Raw genomic sequence first — 18,316 nt, 5'->3', positions numbered from 1 at the left:
GTTCCATGCTGACAGCCTGGAACCTTCTTGGGATTCTCTTTCTCCCTCTCTTTCTGGGCCTCCCCTGTGCACAGCTCATTTCTCAAAAATAAATAAAGAATTAAAGAAGGAAGTAAACTCAGAAAAGATGGGTTTGGGGATATGAATCCATCCATTGAGACATCTAATTATTTTACACTTGCTAGTATACTCATTATGACATGTTACCCATGGGAATATATGTTTATTCAAGTAAACCTTAGGTTTAGAGGCAGAATATTCAAAAGCACATAAAGTAAGACATTTCAGATAATTGAGTTAGGATAACTTTATTAGCTGACTAAAGAATCCAGTGAAAATATACTTCAACCTACCTAATAATAAAGTTATTCAAATGACAGGCATTATTCAGAATAATGGATCCAGTATTACAAATCTACAGTTTGGGTAGTATTTACTTCTGACAACATGACCAGCTCAAATAAAATAATGCTATAGAAGTATTATATGTAGAAGTTGGGAAACCTCCTAAATTTAGCATTTTTTAAATCTTTATTCAAATGGAAAGTTGTATTGACTTTTCATTTTTAAGTACCAATTCAATATCAGTAGTAATATATGAAGATAATTTGGGAGAATTTTAAAAGGTTAGTATAAACCTTAAATAGAAGAACTCCCATGTAACATCCTATTATTGCAAATCCTAGAAGAAGAAACAGCACTAAAAATTAGTAGGCTGTCAACATTGCATTTTTCTGATTCGACATTATTAAGCATTATTTGTGAGTATTTCTTTTTTTGGTGCATTTGATTAAATGTGTGATCTTATCATGGTGAAATAGCCTGCTGGGCTGCAGACAGTCATGTTTAGAAATGAAATTTGCATAGAGTCTCTGAAGAGACATTTTTTCAATATTTTCTTCAAAAAATTTTTGAATATTGGATGATAGTGAGATGTGGTGTATATGAGTATTTTCTTCCTTAAATATAAAGAGTGTTGATACAGAGCAACAACACAAAAGTAGTGGGGTATGAAAGAAAGCATTTGGTTTGTAAATGAGAAATTAACCTATTTTATTACAAATGAATGGACTATATGTACGAGGAACACACGCGGTATCAATGTCAGAGGATGGTATGTTGTCTGCTTTGTTTTAGTAGTCTTGCTGTGTTGACTTCCTTTCCTGCTATTCTGTCTTAGCATGGTACATTCCGTTCTGGAATTTTGGTATTATCCCAGTGTTCATCATGTATGTGTGCTCTTTTGATTCTACTCAGGTGCCCATAGTAGCTGAATTTTGATTTCTATTCATTCTTCCCAATGTAGCTCATTCCAAATTCTGAACAATCATATTTTAAAAAGTTTTTTTTTCTGATTATAGTACTTGCTCATGTAGAATACTTCTGAAATATGAGGTCAAAATAGAAATTACCCAACATATCATAGTAGTATATCTCGATGTTTAAGAGATTATTTCACACATATTTTAGCTTGATTATCCTCATATTCTACCTGTATATTATCTATATTTTATGCATATGCATGTTTTTCTTAGAATTGAGGTTCAACTACATATAATTCTCTCTAATTTCCCAATGTGACTTATTTTTTGAAAGCATCATTTTTAATATTTCATAGTGTGATCCATTATGATTTGTTTAAGCATTTCTGTATTCATGTGGGTTGTCATATTTTGCTAGGATAAGTAATGTTAAGCTTGGCTCATTCTTTGATGATTTCTGTAGCACAGATTCCTTGAAATGCAATTACTAGGACAAAGAGGAGTAATTACTATTTGACTTTTACCGCTCAGTTACAGTGATCCACATGCATTGTTGTCTGTGCATAAGTGGTCCTCCTAACTTCCTGGACATGCTTTCTTAAGAATTGGTAACTTTAGGTTAAGTATAGTTAGTAGTTACTAACTCTAGGTTATTATATATTAAGTAAAGTTAGCAACTTGCTGTTTGGTAGTTCATAAGAATTACTAACTCATATATATCAGTGTGTAAAAGCTGAGGTCAGTAAAATAGTAATAAAACAATGAAATTTACTGGCCATTAACATTTAAATAGGACTGTACCTAATGTTTGAATTTAACATACCATCAAAACAAAACAGTACGATGAAACTGATTTATGAAGAATTAAGAAGTACACCATCGAGTTTATGTCCTCATAAACTTTCTTAGTTTTGTTCTCTGTTCTGAATAGACCTCTTATCTCTTAAATTCATCTAAATCATCAATTTGACAAAGCTGTTCTTTTCGAAACCCATATGGAACAAGAACAGTGGTGGGCTTGGTTTGGACTCTTAAAATTTAAGCAGAAAAAGTAGAGATGAATTGCCAGCAACCATATGTAAAGTAAATGAAGGTTGTCCATAAAAAGAGAAAGAGGTCAGTACTGAAAAAGTAACTAAGCAGAACAGTGTGGCTCATTATTAGTAAACATGAACTCAAATTTTGCTAGGTGTAAGTTCAATTAGAGATCGATGCATAAGAATAAGAGCGAGGTACAAAATGTGAGGTGTTTAATGGCTCAAAGTAAAATGGAAGAGGAAGATAGCAAGTGTGTAATGCCACTTGTTTTTTAACATTTATTTATTTTTGAGAGACATAGACAGAGCATGAGTGGGGGAGGGGCAGAGAGAGAGGGAGACACAGAATCTGAAGCAGGCTTCAGGCTCTGAGCTGGCAGCACAGAGCCTGATTCAGGACTCCAGCTCATGGACCACGAGATCATGACCTGAGCCGAATTTGGAGACTTAACCAACTGAGCCACCCAGGTGCCCCTGTAATTCAACTTTTAATAATTTTTATAGTAATGACAGTATCTGTTGAGTTCGTTTTTAGTAATTCACTCTTTGGTCAAAGGGATGAACAGTGTACTTTAAATAGATCTTTGTGACTTCTGCTTCCAGTCTAAAGAGGTAAATATAAGGTATATTTCTAGCAGTCAGATTGGTAATGAATCTTACTTCACTTTCTATGTTTTCTTTAAATCTGCACCAGAATATATTTATAGGACAGAGTTTGAAGCTTGATAAATAAATGAATGTATAACTGCATGAGTGTGCTTTATGGACCTAGAAGAAACAATTGAACATGAAAGCAGTTTTTGAAGTTACCGTTCCAAGATAAATTCAAGTACCACTGTAAATTGCTCTGTGCCAGCATATGAATAATAAAGGCACAGAAAGAATCTTAAAAAGTGCACTGTAGCACACTTTATTTCCTAAAAGTAAATATTAAACTGCTGTTGATTAGCAACGCTCCATTTGCTAATTAGTGAGCATGGGGTTTTTCAGTTAGGTAAGATGAGGAAGCTTAGAGATCCGCTGTACAATACTGTTAACCAGAGTGACAATAATGTATTGTACAGTTAAAAACCTGTTAACAGGGTAGATCTCATGTTCAGTGTCCTGACGACAATAACGTAAAAGTTAAAAGAAATTAAGTTGTCAAGGACTGAAGTGACCTGTTTAAAGTGACATGTCTGGTTTATAACATATGCTGCCTGTCAGTAAGGAATTTCTCCGTCCTGCATGTGAGTGTCCTCATTTCTGATTTCAGGCATGGAGGCACCCCTGTGTAGTTGGATCACACTGGTCCTATAACATCTTTAGGTCTGTTTCATTTGTAAATTGTGGGTAGGACTGGAGGCTCTTTCTTTCTAAAAACATCCATGAGGTAAAATAAAATGGTAAAGCTCATTAGAATACCTGTGCTTGCAAGTTGATATTTCAAAAAACGTTATAGGTGGTGGTTTTTTAAAAAAAATTCTTTTAAAAAAAAAATGTTTATTTATTTATTTTGAGAGGGAGAGAGAGCCTGAGTTGGGGAGGAGTAGAGAGAGAGAGAGGTAGAGAGAGATTCCCAAGCAGGCTCTGTGCTAACAGCACGGGCTGGATCTAATGAACCATGAAATCATAATCTGAGCTCATATCAAGAGTCAGACACTTAACTGACTGCTCACCCACGAGCCTGGGTTTTTAAGAATATTCACTGTATCCTTCTTAAAGAGCTAAAGCACAAGATTGCATGTGGTAATAGTGTATTTTAAACCAGTAAAAGGTTAGACATTGTAGTTGCGATGGTTTAAAAAGAAATGGACATAATGAAGATATTTTATATTCTTTAAAAATGTTAACTCTGAGGTTATCTTAAATTTCTCTATATTAAGATGCTAATTTTTAGCAATAAATCATTTTAAGATTTGAGATAGGATTTTATAAAGTTTCTCATTAGTTTTTTCCCCTTATGTTTACATATCAAATGAATTCTATATCCAGAGCTTTGGGCCCAAGGTACTATTATCTTATACTAAGGCAATTCAGCATCTCTTCATTTATAAAGCATAAGTATAACATTGAATATTGAATAATCAATGTTCCCTTACCTCCCCTCCCCTTTTTAAATACCTGAATTTATTTACATAAAACTATTACACATTTTTAGGGTTTAAGCATTAATATTTAGTTCTATATTAAACGAATGATCTTTACTGAAAGTAATAAACACACATGTAGAGTAATACAAAATATATCAGTAAATGTATGTTGATGAGAAGCAAAAAAATAAAATAAGCTTGGGACTAAGAAATGCATGATTTCCAAACCTCTGCTTTAAAGCCTTGTAAAAGTTATTTAATTTCTCCATGCCTTGGTTTCCTCAGGTTTAAGATGGGGATGAGAGCACTTACCTTTAAGATTTGTGAAGGTTAAATGAGATGATATAAGTAAAACATTTAGCACATGGATTGCTTTTGTTGTTTGTGTTAATTTTTTCATATGTTCCTGAAGTTGGTATTTCCTATGTGGGTCTCTAAATTGTTCTTTTTTTCTGCAGTCTTCAGAAGACCAGCCTGATAAAGGCATTAATTTTGTCTTTCACTATATGTGCTTTAAAAAAATTTAAAAACGTTAATTTTTGAGATAGAGACAGATCATGAATGGTGGAAGGGCAGATAGAGAGGGAGACACAGAATCTGAAACAGGCTTCAGGCTATGAGCTGTCAGCACAGAGCCTGACGTGGGGCTTGAACTCAGGAACTGTGAGATCATGACCTGAGCCGAAGTTGGACACTTCACTGACTGAGACACTCAGGTGCCCCCACTGTATGTATATATTTGTTAGCACCAAATGTCTGCAGGATCTTAGCATTTAAATGAGGCATAAAATGATAGAAAGAGCCTCTGATTTTATAACATTTGCAAAATCATAGAAATAAGAGGACATTAAACAATGCATCTATTATCATGAATTACTTAGTTAAAATTGTGGTAAATGCTACAAAGGTCAAGTCCAGGGTGGTATGAGAGATACAGCAACAAGATCAGACCTTGTCTGTGTTGGAGGGTGAGTGGGTTCTGGAAAGACTTCCCAGAGCAATTGACATTTGAACTGAGATATGAAGGATGACTAGGCACCCTAGAGAATATACTGGTTCACTGCTCCCTTCACATTCTGTCATCAGAAGAGCTCATCACAAACCCACACGTGTTCCAGTGGAAGAGGTTAATAGAGCTGAATAAAGAAAAGAAAATTGAGCGTAGTTGCTTTGATTTGGCAGTAGGGACAACGCATCTGAAATTTTCCTTTTACAGAAAAAGTACGTTAACATAGAGAACATTTTAATACCAGTTGTCTGCCCATAATATTAAATTTCAGGATGACAAAATAAACTATCTGTTGACCATAAAGAATGGTCATGTACTGTAGATTTGAGATGAGGGGAATACTTAAGATCTGTACACATATTGAAACCAAGAGTTTTTTGTCCGGTTTTAGAGATGTGTGTCTGTGTTTCTGTGCCCGGGATGTTGTTGTATTCTAAAAGGTTGGTTTCTGTCTGTCCTCATCCCATTTCGCCCCATCCTCATCGGCTTATTAAGAGGAGTCTGCTATCTTTTGTTCCTGAGGAACTCTGCGGAAGTGAGAAAGGAGCTTTAGGAATACCAGTACTAGCCTTTGGCAGTGCTGTGGTTATCATCGCTTCCTTATCAAGGAATACCAGTTGGCAAATTGCAATTGGCAATGTTGGCAAACAATTGTTAAGAGAAATGTAGTATTATCATTAAGTAAGGAGAGTAGACTTTGTGTATTATCTCTTCACTTCTAGAATTAAGCTTATTATTTAAATTTTGGAAGCTCCCCACAGTGTTTAAGGAGAAAGCTGTTTTATTTATTGTTATTTAGTTCAAATCAGTTAATATTAATAAAATAATGATAAAGCATATTTTTAAAAACAGGATATGTGGATTAAGAAGATTATTTTAGGTGAATAAAAATGCTTAAAATTTTTTAATGTTTATTTATTTTTGAGAGAGAAAGACAGCATGTGCAGGGGAGGGGCAGAGAGAGAGAGAGAGGGAAACACAGAATTTGAAGTAGGCTCCAGGGCCTGAGCTGTCAGCACAGAGTCCGATGCAGGGCCCGAACTCATGAACCCTGAGATCATGACCTGAGCCAAAGTCAGATGTTTAACCGGCTGAGCCACACAAGCATCCCTATGAATAAAATTTTCAATAGAGAAGGAAGAGTATAATAAGATAATTTGAAGCCACTAATCGCCTTTCCTCCATTTATCTATGTTTGTCGAGTGCTTCCTGTGTGATAAAATTAAATGCAATTGTGATAGAGATGAAAAAAGGGAAAATACTGAGTTTTAAGAGAATATTAGGGATCTCAGCCACTCTAGATAAGAGGTTTTTTTCATCCTGTGGAGCCCTGGAGTATGTGTAGGAATTGGCTAAGCAGACAGCCTTCTTGAAGGAGACTGTTTCAATCTGTAGAATAAGAAGGAGCTTGGTTCATGTGAGAGAAGTTCAGAGAAGGGTTAGTAGCAGAAACATAAAACTGAGAGAGGAAGCAGCATGAAATCTGGCTGATAAGTAGGAGCCATGAATTTGTAGTAGTTTTTTAAGGTTGTTTTGAACTTTAGTCTAGGAATCATGGGAAGACCTTAAAGGCTCTAAGCAGGGCAGTAACAGTATCAGATTTTCATTTGACAAAGATCCTGTTGGCTCCTCTGTGTAGACATAATTGGAGGAGGCATCCAGAAAGGGTTGTGGAAAGACCAGTTATATGAGAGTCCACGCTTCTGCTGTGCACCTGGGAGGTGTAGGATAGAGCCTGCCTTTTTCTGGCATCAGTTGGGTCGTGTATAAAGAAGAGGTTTGCATTCAATAATATCTCTTTTGACTCTAATATTCTGTACTCCAATTTAATTGTAAGGACATAGGTGATCTAAGTGATGGTGATCAGATCTAAACATGTTACTCATTTTCCTCATGTTACTACCTGTTGATGTACTGGTGTAGTTATAACACTCTATCCAATTGTTTAATCAAATATATCGTTACCTGAATGTTAAAATACCTTACTCAGAGACCTATAAGTAAACTTTTTATGTTTATATTTTATTTTTTTATTTTTATTTTTTAAGTTTTGATGTTTATTTTTGAGAGACAGAGCACGAGCAGGGGTAGGGCAGAAACAGAGAGATAGACACAGAATCCCAAGCAGGCTCCAGGCTCTGAGCTGCCAGCACAGAGTCTGATGCAGGACTCGAACTCATGAACCACAAGATCACGACCTGAGCTGAAGTCGGACGCTGAACCAACTGAGCCACCCAGGCCCCCCCATATGTTGTATTTTAAATGCATCATAAAAGTCATATGTTGTGTATAGTTAAGAAGAGGGTTCAAACCACAACCTTTTGGGATTATGGTCCAAGTATTATACTTATAAATTATCTTTGTTGAAGTCATTCAATGGAATTCCTATTTTAATGATACATGAAAAGACTGTAAGTAGCACATGTTTCTTGCAACTCTGCCGTGATGTGATAATCTGAGTGACAAATGCAAAAATATTAATTGTATATTATTAAGGAACATCCAAGGCATTTTAGCTTTTATGTTTTTCATTAATAATTTAAATATTTTATTTTTCCTTGTTCTCTCTTCTAGTTCTCAGCCCTTTGTTATATGTCTTTTATGGCATTTATGACATCATGCCATAGCTTTTGATTATTCCTCTTCTTGCTTTATACCTCTGTGGAAATATAAATTCATTGAAGGCTGGAGCTGTTTTTAGCTTTTCAAAATGTGGAGCACCTGAGTATGTAAATGAAGTTTGTGTTTTATGTTGATAGGTTGCTTTTTTTTAAAGGTGGTGGTGTCGTGTGTCAGATAAAGCATCATACAGAAAATGCGTCTTGTATGACTTAAAAAATTAAAATGACAGACTCTAATAACTTGGCTATGTCTATGAGACTTAGTGATTTAGAACACGCTGTCAGGCAGGTGAACTGCAGCCTAAACCTTGGAACTACTGTATAACAGCAATGTGACTTTGGGTCACTTTCCGAGCCTTGGTTTCCTCTTTGTATCATTGGGCTAATAATACGGGATTGTGAGAATTAAATTCATTCTTATAATACAGTGCACTGTCATAAGCTTTGATTATTGCATAGGAGAGTCCGATGGGAGGCACGGCGCTGTTGCCCCGGCTCCATGTAACAAGAAGAATGGAACACAGTGGTTCAAACCATCTCTTCTTTTTCTTTGCTTGCAGACTTTTTATAAGATTGACATCATATTTCTTATCTGTTGCCTTCAATTTTCATGGCCTTCCATTTGGAATCGTTTTGTCGTGTTACTTCATGTACACTTATCTCTGACTTATTCTGGAAAGAATGATTATCCAGCCATTTATGAGATACAAATGTAAGCCTGAACACTGGTGGGCACTGCCAGATAAGAATGCCAGAAATGCTTGTGTTACTGATTTCTATCCATTCTGTAGGCATACATAACTAATACAGAGAGATTATAAAATGCCATTTGTACACAGTGTTTCAGGGAAGACTCACCTCCCCTTTCACCACCATACCTTGCCCTCTAAATCAACTATCTTTTTAGAATTTGAAGAAAATTACACATTTTTAAAGTGACAGTCTGCGGTGCCTGGGTGGTGCAGTTGGTTGAGCATCTGACTCTTGATTTTGGCTCAAGTCATGATCTTCCCATTTGTGGGTTTGAACTCCACATTGGCCTCTCTCCAGAGAGTACAAAGCCTGCTTGGGATTCTCTCTCTCCGCTCTCTCTCTGTTCCTGCTTTGCTTGCTTTTTCTCAAAATAAATAAATAAATAAATAAATAAAAAATAAAAGTGACAGTCCTAGAAAATAGTGTTATTGTAACAGAAATAATTCTTTCAGCAGACAAGGTATGAGCTCAGAGCCCTTTATCTTGAACAAACTTCTGTCATGTTGAATGGAATGATACTTTTATAAACACATATAAGACAATGAGGGGTTATAGTGAAATAATATTCAGCAAATTTATTGGCACCTTTGAGAAAAAATATACAGTTGACATGCACAATTGAAACAGTATAGTTTTCAATAATATTTTGGAGGCAGGTTTCTGAAAGCATTTGCAGATGTGCATTGAACTAGGAGTTGGTGCCTTTGATGTTTAGTCTGTGAGAACTTGCTTTTCACAGGTAGGCTTGTAATATGATGTCAATATTTGTGTCCTGTTGAAGAACTGTTATTTCAGTATAGGATATTCTGTTTTCTAATTATAGTACATAGAGGAGATACAATTTTAAACCTCTGTTGACAGCTGAAAGGACTTTTTAAAGAACATAAAAACCCGTACATTCTTATTTTGGGCAACCAACTTCTGATTTTACTTACAATCCTAACTGCCCTGAAAGTGAAGTCATAATTTTTCTATGATTTTTGACTTACTACTTTCTTCCAGAATTAAATTGTTTTATTTTTAATATTTTTCTGAATATTATATTAAAAAGAACTGTTAAACACAGTGTGACATAGTTAAACGTATTAAAAATACTTATTTTGAATAATACAGGGTAATTGTAGCAAACCAGATGTTGCTAAGTTTTTATTTAATCAGAGACAAAAAATATTCACAATATAGTTTTGTCTAGCTGTCAGTTTAGATAAATGAATCCATTTCAATCAGCATGCTCCTAGCGAGAAAAGGAGGCGATATAATAACATTTTTCCAGCTACATTTGTTGAATATAAATATTAATCTTCAATGTGGTTAAAACCATGCTGTGCCAACTCCATTATAACCGTAATTGCAGAGAAGCTTTTTAGATTTTTTATTTTTATGAATTTTACTTCTTTTTATCCTTCTGGAGGCATTGAGTTAGATTCTACTTTTCATTTAGATTATATGTCCATGTAGGTTTGTGTTAATCTTATATCATCTTGAGGCTATTTGTTAAGACACTGTTGTGTAGTTTATTCTCCAAACATAATACAATCATATCATCATGGTTTCCCTCCCAAACCTGCACCTCTATCTTTACCTTTTTAAAATTCATTATAGTTTATGAGAAATATTTAAATATTAATATTTTATATATTCCTTCTTTTGTTTATAGGATTAGTTAAGAAAGACTCCTTCCTGAGCTGCACTAACTTTTCAGGAAATGGTGCATAAAGTAAAACACTTGAAGGAAAACACAACTCAGACTAACAAAACAAAATAAAATAAGACATAAAGCCAAAAAAAAAAAAGTTAATTTCAAGCTCCATTAGATATGCCAGTGAGAAGAATAGCAGGATATCATGATAGGTACAGGGACCAAACTGGTAAGGAATGAATGAGTTCATATATTCTAGTCATCTTATTGTGCAGTCAAGAAAGGTGGACAGGAGAACTCAGACCAGAAGGTGAATAATTTCCTCTTAAGACAGTATCAACAACATCACTTTTCTGTCATAATAAAAGTTTTAAATTTAAATTTATATTCTGTCTTAGAGGCCTGTTTTCAAGGGGTTATGGTTAGATATTTGATATTATGGTCCTAATTGTTGATTTTTGTCATATGTATGGAAAGCTTGTAGAGAAAATTGCTGGCCTAGTAGAAAACCACCATGAGCTGTACCATAATTACTGGAGCTAATTGATTGTTCCAGTTTACATGGATGTTTGTCTAGGCCATTTATTGAGGAAATATAGAAAATGAAGATTGAAACTGGAATTTTATTTCTACCTCTGAGGGTAATTTTTTTTTTTTAAATTTTAATGTTTATTTATTTTTAAGAGACAGAGACAGAGCATGAGCGGGGGAGGGGCAGAGAGGGAGACACAGAATCTGAAGCAGACCCCAGACTCTGAGCTGTCAGCAGAGAGCCTGATGCAGATCTCGATCCCATGGACTGTGAGATCATGACCTGAGCTGAAGTCAGATGCTTAACCGACTGAGCCACCCAGGCGTCCCTCTGAGGATAATTCTCGAGGATGAGTCTCAGATTTTTTTTAAAGTCATGTTCTCTCTTTTATCTCAGTTTTATTCATGTCCTCTTCAGAAAGCAAGTTTTGAAAGGGTTCTTCATGAGTAGATGGAAAGTTGGTTGGAAGCATTTCACAAGATTCTCTTCAGAGAGAAATTAGAATGCTAAGGAGAGAGGAGGAAATCATAGGATTAGTTTTATCTCTTCTTGCTTTGATTATGGAATTTTGAGAAACAAGCAGAAAGCATATTTGATGGGCTCTCTTTGCAGCTCTAGATACTACCTAAAATATAAGCGGTGAAAAGACAGTGATGCAAAATTGTCCTTTTATGGATTTCACATTGGCCTTCTTGCCTCATGAATTGAGTGAGGAATAAAACAATACTCTTAGCTTCTCCTAGAACAGGGTGGTTTTGAATGTAGGTGTAAAACCAGATTGGTGAGTGGTGGTGTCAGTCAAATGTCTACTTGTGTTTAAGATTTATATGTCAACATGTGGGTGTTTTGCCCACACACTATGGGGTAACAACCCATATTTGATTTTTATTTTTTTCCTATGGTGTGGAGGGTGTGTGTCTGAGTGTTAGTGACTTAATGTTTGTCTGGACAAAAGAGGTAGGTCATTTGGCGTTGTCATTCTTATGTTGGCCAGTTTCTGTCTGCCTACCTATGCCTTATGAAGCACAACAGAAACAACAATCTAGAAAGCGAGTAATCAGCTTCCAAGGGCAAAATGTTAACAGATTCCAGACCTTAAATGTATGATTTATGGGAGTTGTCAAATATAACATTCAGAAATCCAAGTTCACAAAGCATTAGGTAAGTGTCTTTATATTTGTTAACCTCTCATTTTAATTTTTGATGTCTTGTTTAATTAGTCAATATCTTTTGTACTCATAAAATTTCTATAGTGGCAAATGAAAACTTATATTGAGAATAAATTTTTTAAGTTTATTTTTTATTTTTAAAGTTTATATTTATTTTGAGAGGAGAGAGAAAGAGAGAGCATGCAAGTGAGGGAGGGGCAGAGAGAGAGGGAAAGAGAGAGAATGAACCCCAAGTAGGCTCTGCACTGTCAGTGGGGAGCCTGATGCGGGGCTTCAGCTCATGAACTGTGAGATCATGATCTGAGCCGAAATCAAGAGTCAGCCACTTAACCCAGATGCCCCTTGAGGATAACTTTTAAAAATCATACTTTAATTTTTGTTTCTAAAAACAATCTTTGTTTACATATGAATGGGGTCTTAAAGTCAGAGTTGATGAGAATTTCATGATGTTAACTTCCTTTATTATTACTCTTTCTTCCAGCTTTCAGAAAACTTTAATATGTTTATTTTTCATAGCTATAAGTTTTTGGGTGAAATTTTAAATACCTAAAATGTGTTTATATGCCTTTATTTGGTTTTTTATTGACATTAAAATGCATGTTACATGAATGTCGGAGCCACTTTTTTATTCTTTTAAAACTTATTACAATTCTGATATAGTAATGGTCAGAAACTTAAAATATGGCTTGACTTTGGTCCAGAAATTAAAAGTTCTTAAATTGTATATGTATTATTTTTTACTAAAACATTGTGTGTTTGTATTTTTCTTAGTTGAAGGAGAAAAAAGTGGACTGGGTTTTCCAGATTATCTCTGGAGGGAATAAAGAAAAGTTGTGTTATAAATCTTACTTTTTTTTTTAAGTAACCCTAAGTCCCACATGGGCTTGAATTCATGACCCTGAGAGCAAGAGTCACATACTCTACTAACTGAGCCAGTTCCATTTTTTTAAGGCCAGGAAAAAAAAGTATGCTTAAGGAGTGGTGGTGTTTAAAATGCATAAAAAGAGGTTAACAATTCATAGTGGTCACGTAGAGGTGCAGAAATGAACACACAGCTCCTTACTTTAGGGAACCTCCTCGAATCCTCTGCAGACCTGGTCCAGGATCAGCAGCCTACTTGAGTTCTGGGCTGCCCTAGGCTTGTGATCATTTAGGAATCCTTGGCAGGGCATCTGAGTGGTAATGGTGGACTCTGGGGACCTGGGAGCATTATCTCGCTGCCTTTTCTGATTAGACAGTGACACATAATGATTTCTGATGCCTTCTGTAAGGTGAGTGGAGCTTGAAACCATCTGTATGCAACAGGGGAGGGTCCTCGTGTTCATTAAACTTCATCTTCTGAATGTGACACCAGCCACCCTTTCCTGCATGATCCCTCAGACATTCTGGAGAATGGAAGGGAAGAGTGCCTCCCTTCCATAGTCTCCAGCCCTATCACTGGTAAGCCAGAATCCGCTTTGGATTTTATCCCTTGGCAAAGGGAGGGGAAAAATCAATTTTATCATTTCACCCCAAGGTTATAGCTCCTTTCTGGAATTTAGCAGTTTGCACTTTGCTGCTTTCAGTGCTGCTGCCTGGTGGAATGGAAGGGCAGTCCAGTGATCCCAGGGAGTGGGAACAGCCGTGTACCTTCGGTATGGTGTTGTGACCTGTGCTGTGTCCTGAATGGTGCTATGGACTCATTAGTTCCCAACTGAACCCACCTCCCTGGAGTTTATGGCCCCACAGTTGAGGGTCTAAGTAAGCCTGAGAATTTTAGAAACATGTCCACTTTTATGTGGCTACTGGGTTAGTACGTGGCCTTTCCATTTCTGTCCTTCATATTTCTATACTGACAGGGACATTATCCTTTCTGCTGTATCCTCTTCAGCCTCAGTGCTGTCCTGGGGACATTAACTTAATGCTCTTTAACTATCAAGTAATATGTTTCACCTTGCAAGATGTATGAAAACCAGTTTCAATATCATAGTAAAGGTTTGTCTGCCATAGTAAAGGTTTGTCTGTACAGGTAATTATAAATACCACCTCGTTATTTACTTTATTAAAGTATAAATTATTATATTTTGACAGACATCTGTTTATTAGGTATCTCTGTTTTTACTTCCTTCTCCTCTTTTAGTGACATCCAGTTTAATTCTGGAGCTAATCTTACTTCATTCTTAGGAAAAGCAAGGTTCTTTCTTCTGAGCCTTATCAGCAGCCAAAACTGACCTTTCAGTGACAAACTTATTAGCTCATCACGTTCTTTGGATTTGGTTGTGCATCTGTTTTTTTCCTGGCCCATGGTCACAGTGAATATTCCAGTGAATACTTCCCTGGTCTCCTTAATATTTTTTTCATCACTTCTCTGTACCTTCTTGTTCTCTGAATTCTTTTCATAAAAACTCTCATGTTCTCATTTTTTTTCTGTAACAGCCACTCAGAATGTTCTCCACCCCTAATCCTTGTCTCCCCAAGAATTACCATTCAGAATTTATGATGAATCATCTTGCCATTACAGGTTAGTCACTTTTGCCAAGCTTAGATTTAGTTCTCTATTGTTCCTCTTCAGTTCAAATATTACCATAAACATTAACATTTCTAAACCCAATTACAATGCTCATGCTTTGCATCAGACATTAGCACAAGCCTTTCTCCTAGCTTTGTGAGGACTGTCTCAGAATCTATAGTTATCCAATTGGCTGAGATTAATGACTACTTCTTTAAAAGAAAACACCATGAGCTTATTTTAGCTGTAACTAGACAATCTTTAGAATTTAGAAGAGCAAATATATCATTTCATTTTGAAGTGCTGGAGACAAAAATCTTTTTGTTGTTGTTGTTGACCTGTCTCATTGCTTTCCACAATGTCAGAACTATCTTGTTCTCCTAGCACGTGTGATTATTTTAACTTCAAGGTCTTCTTTAAAAAAAAATTTTAACATTTATTTTTGAGAGGGAGAGAGAGAAAGGAAGAAGGAGCATGAAGCCTGGGTGGGGCAGAGAGAGAGGGAAACACAGAATCCGAAGCAGGCTGCAGGCTCTGAGCTGTCAGCACAGAGCTCCATGTGGGGCTCAAACCCACGAACCTTGAGATCATGACTGGAACCAAAACTGGATGCTCAACTGACTGAGCCACCCAGGCGCCCCAACTTTGGGTCTTTAATAGCAGAACTGAGATTTTCATGTGAAGTGTATAGCAGAGCAACATTCATTTTATGAGTCTCTTTTTAGATTCTGGACCTTAGGAGAAATGCAAGTACATCTGAGGTGAATAATTTTTGAATTAAGAAATAGAATATATTTGGCCTTTGTGTGTTGGCTTTACTTTATGGGAAGATGGAGGAATGAAAATTTGGGGAGGTTTTCTGCTTCTACTTCAGATTACCTGACAGAATACTTGAGTGGCAGCTCACCTGGGATTGTGGCATGATGTTGTACTTTCTTTTTTCTTTTCTTTTTTAATTTTTAATGTTTATTTATTTTTGAGGAAGGGAGAGAGAGAGTGAGCACAGTTTGGGGAGGGGTAGAGAAAGGGAGACACAGAATCCGAGACAGGCTCCAGCCTCTGAGCTGTCAGCACAGAGCCTGGCTCTAAGCTCTGAGATCATGACCTGAGCTGAAGTCAGATGCTTAGCCAGCTGAGCAGCCCAGGTGCCCCTAAAGTTGTGCTTTCACCTCACTCTGGAGATGTTTACGTGTTAGTTTAGAAAAACAAAGCAAAAGCAAAAACAAACAACCAAAAAAAAAAACCTTCTGGAAAATGGATACTTTATAAAATCCAGCTCTTCTCTACTATCCCCAGAATTAAAAAAGGCATATATGAAAGTGGAACCTCATTATCTTCAAAACTGAGATCCTTAAACTCTCTGTGAAGGAGAAACAGAAGAGATACCCTACTGGGAAATCATATTTGACCTTTTTTAGATATTTAGAACTAGATTATTTTACAAACCTGTGCTTTGGGAGTAAGTTTTATATCTAAATGGCATAAAACCTTTTTATTTTAAATTTTGTGTTCTGGAGCTTAACATTAGTTACCATGCCTAGCACAGAATATGCGCTTCATGTTGCATAAACAGAGGGCACAGCTTTGTTTCTCCTTCACAAGGATATTTGCAAAAGATGCCTTGAGGAATTTTTGCCTTTTCTTCTGGTGATACTTATTTTCCCATAAAGTGTTTCTTTTCTCTAAGAAGTGCATTACAAACATAATGGAAAAGAATGATTCGTTCTTTAAATTCTTTCCTTAGCCGAGTCTTGGAATTTTATAACTAATGAAACACAATGTTTTCTTCACAAGTTCAAATGTAGCACTTAGGTTTTCATTTTTTATTCATGGATCTATCTTTGTAAAACCATTCTTTTGTCAAAAATCAAAGGTTAATAAGCTCTAATTGTTAAACACAGTCAGTAGAAGCTCTGATATGCCGATAATGTAAAGCTTTGAATACTTGAAATGGTCATTATTTGATGTTCTGTGACATATGGACTGCTCAGCAAGCTACTCTAAAATTTTGTGTTAAAAGAAATGAGGATTTTCTTAAAGACTTCATTTCAGATCAGTTTACAACAATAGAGAAAAGTTGTAAAAATAGTACAGAGAGTTCCCACATACCCCTTAAATGGCTTCCTCTAATGTTATCTCTTAAAGAACTGCTATGATCTGAATGTGTTCCCCGAACATTCATATGTGGAAATCCTAATGCCTGATGTGATGGTCTTAAGAGGTGGGGTCTTCTGGAGGTTGGATAGGTTGTAAAGGTGGAGCCCTCATTAATAGGTTTGGTTATCCTGTAAGAGAGATTGTATAGAGTTTTCTGGCCCCTTCTTCCATGTGAGGACACATGGTCATCTGTGATCCAGGAAGGCTGACCACACACCTAACCTGCAATGCTATGATCTCAGACTTTTAGCCTCCAGAATGGTGAGAGACAAATATCTATTGCTTATCAGTTGCCCAGTCTCTGGTATTTTACAATGTTGTAGCTCCCCCAAACAGACAAAGAAGTAAGCATTAGTATAATACCATGAACTCAATTCTAAAAGGCAGATCTTGTTCAAATTTGGTGAAATTTTTTTTCCACTAATGTACTCTGGATGTATTTAAATGTGGGGGAACTTATAGTTGGAGTTATGTACGATGGACAGGTATTGCCATTACTTATTTTTTTTTCCAAATAGTAGTGACAGAAGTTTGACCAGCATCTTTTAACCCATGATTCCATGAGAGTGACATCCCTTTTTTTCTTATCCTGAAGTACATATCTAGATGCTAGCGTATGAGAAAAGGAACATCGTACTAATGTAGTTCTTATCTAAAAGCAAAGTGGCATGAAATTGACTTTCTGACAGCAGGGAGCCTATATCCTTACTATTTTAGGAAATCATTAAATATTAATGATGTTAACATTAGTTTGTATCCCATTTAAATGATTTTTTCCAAAGATTTGATAAATTCTGTATTACCAAATCATTGTGGATTCAGAATCAAGTTAAATATTCTAGTTTGATGTTTGGAACTATAATACTGTAAAAGGTACTATACTGTATCAATCTCATCAGTCAAATAACTACTGTTCTTATAGAAGATAGTAAGTGGTACAATGTAGGTATTCCAGACTGACCCAGGACTTGAGGGAGATGGTCAAGAAAAGGTAAATCAAGGGCTTTAGAGGCTCACCCTGTTGCATCTGGTCCGTATGCCTTGGCTCTGGCCTTTACATTGCCACACGGCCTGACCGGAACCTTCCTCCCTCTCGCCGGGTCATACTAGACTCCCCAGTGGTTTCGCCAGTGTGCTCAGCATTTCATGTGTTTGTATCTTTGCTCTGGTGCTTATTGAAGCCTTGTTCATCTGTTTCTGAATAATGCATAGGTATAGAATGGTCTGTGCCACGTGAGTTGTATAGAGGGCAAATAATTGAAGTAAATCTTTCAAAGTAATAAAGCCATAAAACAGTTTCCCTGGTTGCCCATCTAGGCATTGTTAACCTCATAACGTTGTTTTGAGAAAACATGAATTTTTGGCTGTCAGATATTTGTCCGATTTGAATTTGGATAGATTGTACTTCTTGGTCTTCAGATTAACTCTGGGAGGATAGTTTTCCGTTTTCTTTAGTAACTTGTTTTTTTCCACAACCATATATAATTTTAATTTTGTAAATGGATGAAAAAAAGCCAGGCTAACATTAAATGACTTTATAAATCAGAAATCTAAATGTACTTAAAGAATATATTTCA

The 18,316-nt window shown here is 36.0% G+C and overlaps 1 pseudogene; it reads right to left on the bottom strand.

Annotated features, from left to right (window-relative positions):
* Positions 1-2,198: 2,198 nt before the first annotated feature.
* Positions 2,199-18,316, bottom strand: part of LOC115301996 — a 99,088-nt pseudogene continuing 82,970 nt past the window's right edge.

Source organism: Suricata suricatta, chromosome 1, assembly GCF_006229205.1.
Source record: "Suricata suricatta isolate VVHF042 chromosome 1, meerkat_22Aug2017_6uvM2_HiC, whole genome shotgun sequence".
Lineage (NCBI taxonomy): Eukaryota > Metazoa > Chordata > Mammalia > Carnivora > Herpestidae > Suricata > Suricata suricatta.
Note: the sequence above shows the minus strand (reverse complement) of the source record. Positions and strands in the feature narration are given on the sequence as shown.